The sequence below is a fragment of the Callorhinus ursinus genome, unplaced genomic scaffold, assembly GCF_003265705.2.
Source record: "Callorhinus ursinus isolate GAN/ISIS: 27379988/994484 unplaced genomic scaffold, GSC_fseal_2.0 scaffold10, whole genome shotgun sequence".
Classification (NCBI taxonomy): Eukaryota; Metazoa; Chordata; class Mammalia; order Carnivora; family Otariidae; genus Callorhinus; species Callorhinus ursinus.
The window spans coordinates 49,229,524-49,233,615 of record NW_027397072.1 but is presented as its reverse complement, the minus strand read 5'-3'; the positions used below and the strand labels follow the sequence as shown (position 1 = coordinate 49,233,615).

Sequence of the window (4,092 nt, the reverse complement as noted above, 5' to 3'; positions counted from 1 at the left end):
TTGCTCATCTGGAAAACGAGAGGACTGGAATAGAGCAATGATTCCCAAGGGCTGCACCAGAATTATCTCAGATCTTTATTTAAAAATGCAGATTTGGGGGTGCCTGGGTGGTTCAGTCGGTTAAGTGTCTGCCTTCGGCTCAGGTCATGATCCCAGGGTCCTGGGATCGAGCACTGCATCGGGCTCCCTGCTCAGCAGGGGAGTCTTGTTTCTCCCTCTCCCTTCCCTCGCTCATGCTCTCTCTCTTGCTCGCTCACTCTCTCAAATAAATGGGTAAAATCTTTTAAAAAATGCAGATTTCCAAGCCTAATCCATAGATCCCTGTTCAATATGTCTGGGGTGGGCCCCAGGAATCTGTATTAAGGTGAATGTAAATTCATTTCATTTAGAGAGTCTGTTGATGTACTCGGGATAGTTACAGGCACCTTGAGAGCAGTCACACCAGGACGGCGCATCACTGAATTAGATGTAGATGTCAAGTACACTCAGATATTGCAGAGAATATCCTAAGAGTATGTTCTTTGATTAGCCCCAGGCCTTAGTGGCCATGATGCCACTTACCTCATATGTAGTGCCTTTTAGTACAAAAAAGAAAACAACCTTCACTGAAACCCTCTTACGTAAGCATAACTTGATGGGTATACTTTAGATTCAGGAATGGACAGGCATTCATACAGCCTCTCTTGGGTGACTGTCACCTACCAATTGCCACACCAATGCTGCAAGAGGTGTGGAGGGAAGCAAAGAATAGGATTCCTAATGCTTTCCTGAAACTTTCCTTCCTCCACTTTAGTAAATCCATTCCCTTGGTCTTTTCTGACTCTTTGATTTTTCATTTATTTATTCAACAAATATCGATTGAATGCATATATGCAGCCAGACTCTGTTACACATCGGGGCTACAACAGAGGACAGGGTTATAGGCCAGTTACAGTATGGAGTCATGAGTGCTATGAGGGTGCTATAAGAGTACCTGGGGGGTACTCAACCAGGGCCGGCTCCATATATCTTCTTGCCCTTCTCCTGCTTCTACGTATGGGCATTTCCAAATCTCAGTTATACACAGACAGAATGGCATTTATTGGCAAAAGACTGGAGCAAAACAAGGTTGGTCATGACCAGCAGACTGGATGGATTGAGGAAAAGAAGGTTTCCTTGGCAGGAATAATCTCACAGTTAGTGATGAGATGTTTAGACGAGCAATCAGTCAACATCAAGATGTGAATAGCTCAGACAAGATGAATATCCTGGTAGGTAGGTGAAAATTAAACACGTAGGTACGTATTCCATGAATTTGGCAATGGTTGTGTGGACTCAACCTTAGGATTCTGTGGCATAACTAGGGAGGTGCCTTGTCCTGAGGAAGTGGGAAACTGGGCAGGGCACCCAGGCATGGACAAAGACATGGGGCATGATGGCAGGTGGGAGGAGAAGGGGGAACAGCAATGAGAAATTGTCTGAAGAAATCATATTTGTGTTGAGATCTGAAGAATGAGTAAGAATTAAGCACACAAAGAGAAGAGGAAATTATTTTAAGAAGAGGAAGCAGAATGCAAGGGCCCTGCAGAAAAGAGGCTATCAATGCCTGCTACCGGAGTAGAATCAACAGCTTCCCCTTCTGTGGAGAATGAACAAGAGCTCAAGAACCTTCCATACCTGCAGAGATTGACCAGACCCTGGAAGACTGGAGGATACCTGCAAAGGGGACAGAATCTGAGAAGGAAGCTCCTTCCTAACTACAGAGAATATTAATGATGACCGTGTAGTTGATCTGAGGGTCTTGAGGTGGCCAATTTGAAGGGATCTTCTTCACCCCTTAGGGACTGCTAGCTGGTGAGAAAGGAGACAGGAGGTGCTTGGATATAATTAGATATTTTACTTCCACAAAGGTACACATCTAATAACAGATTATTATTTTTGCTTTGAACAATCGTCTTTTAAAAGTTTAAGGGATGATAGAAAAAGTAAATTAAAAATATTTCCCCACTTATTTACCATTTTTTATGTTCTTTATAACTTTCTGTAGATTTGAATTTTCATATGGTATCATATCCCTTCAGCCTGAAGGGCTTCCTTGAACATTCCTCATATGTGGATTTACTGATGATAAATGAAGTTTTTGTTTACCTGACATATCCTTATTTCACTTTCAATTTTATTTTCACTGGGTACAGATTTCTAGTTTAATGGGGTTATTTTTTTTTAAGATTTTATTTATTTATTTGACAGAGAGCTGAAGGCAGATGCCTAACGACTGAGCCACCCAGGAACCTCTAATGGGGTTATTCTTTCAACATTTTATAGATATCACCCTATTATCTTCTGGTTTCTATTGTCTCTGGTGAGAAATTAGTTGTCATTCTTATCATTGGTCGTCTATAGGTAATCATTCTCTCCCTCTTGTGGCTTTTAAGATTTTCTCTTTCTTTGATTTTCCAAATTTAAATGATAATGTGGTTTTCTTTTATTTGTCCTTCTCAAGCATTGCTCTACAAATTGATATTTTCAATAATATTTGGAAACAATTTTGGTCCATATTTCTTTAAAGTACATTCTTTCTGCTCGATTCTCTCTCTTGTCTCTTTCTGAGATTCCAGCCTGTGTGTTAGACTTCTTACTATTTCACAAATCATTAGGCTATTTTCATTTCTTTTTCTTTTTTTTTTAAGATTTTATTTATTTATCTGACAGAGAGAGACACAGTGAGAGAGGGAACACAAGCAGGGGGAGTGGGAGAGGGAGAAGCAGGCTTCCCACAAAGCAGGGAGCCCGATGTGGGGCTCGATCCCAGGGCCCCGGGATCATGACCTGAGCCGAAGGCAGACGCTTAACGACTGAGCCACCCAGGTGCCCCTTTTCATTTCTTTTAATGTTTTTTCTCTTTGTGATTCAGTTTGGATAATTGTTATTGATCTATTATTAGATTCACCCATTTTTCTTCTACATTGTCTAATCTACTCAATCTTATTCAATACATTTTTAAAAGATTGTAAATATTAGAATTTTTAGTTTTATAATCCCCACTTGGTTATTTTTAAGATTTTTATACCTCTCCTGAAACTTCCTCTCCTTTCATCCATAATATCCATCCAGAGATGCTTTAACATATTTATCATAGTGATTTAAAAATCTTGTCTGCTAATTACAACATATGGATTGCTAATATGACTCTTTCTACTGACTGTTTTCTCATTTTCTCTTGATTGTGGGCTATAATTTCCTGCTTTTTCATAAGTCTAATAATTTTTTTATTGTACATTCAGTATTATGGATGTTACATTGTGGAGACTTTGAGTTTAGTTATTTTACTCCAAAGAGGGTTGAGTTTTGTTCTGGATGGCAGTTAAATTGCCGGTGGATGACTTTGTTCCTATGGAGACTTCATTCAGGCTCTGTTATAGCAAGGTTATTTTTCTCTTAATCCTAGGATTTAGCTTTAAGTCTTGGACAGAGGGGGGCGCCTGGGTGGCTCAGTCGTTAAGCATCTGCCTTCGGCTCAGGTCATGATCCCAGGGTCCTGGGATCGAGCCCCGCATCGGGCTCCCTGCTCGGCGGGAAGCCTGCTTCTCCCTCTCCCACTCCCCCTGCTTGTGTCCCCTCTCTCGCTGTGTCTCTCTCTGTCAAATAAAATAAAATCTTTAAAAAAAATAAGTCTTGGACAGAGGATATAGAGATATCAAACTGATAAGAAGAGATACTACACTTGATCATAGCCAGAAGGCTGAGAAGTGATGGCTCTTAGTCTAAGGATAGAAGTCTTACTACTAAGATATGGCCCTTCTGGGGTTTCATTGGAAAACTAGCATTCTCTATATTGGTGGTATTAAACTTCAGACTCTGTCTCCTCAGTATCAGACAGCTGTTGAAAACTCTGCATGGACTTTCAGTCTTTAAGTTGTTGCTTTCAGCTGGATTTCTTGGATTCTTTCCCTGAACATGTCCAGTTCAGAGTTGTCCAAGAGTTTGAAGGGAATTTTTACACAGATTTTGGGATTCCTCCTCTGTGACTCCCTCCTTTCCAAGATTTCCCCCCTTAAATGTCCAGCTGCTTTGGTAGCCCCAAACTCTGACCTCTGACTTAGCTAAATAGGA

General features: G+C 40.7%; 1 pseudogene; it reads right to left on the bottom strand.

Annotated features, from left to right (window-relative positions):
- Positions 1-3,604: 3,604 nt before the first annotated feature.
- Positions 3,605-3,733, bottom strand: LOC112821340 (U2 spliceosomal RNA; annotated as a pseudogene).
- Between the last annotated feature and the right edge of the window lie 359 nt (positions 3,734-4,092).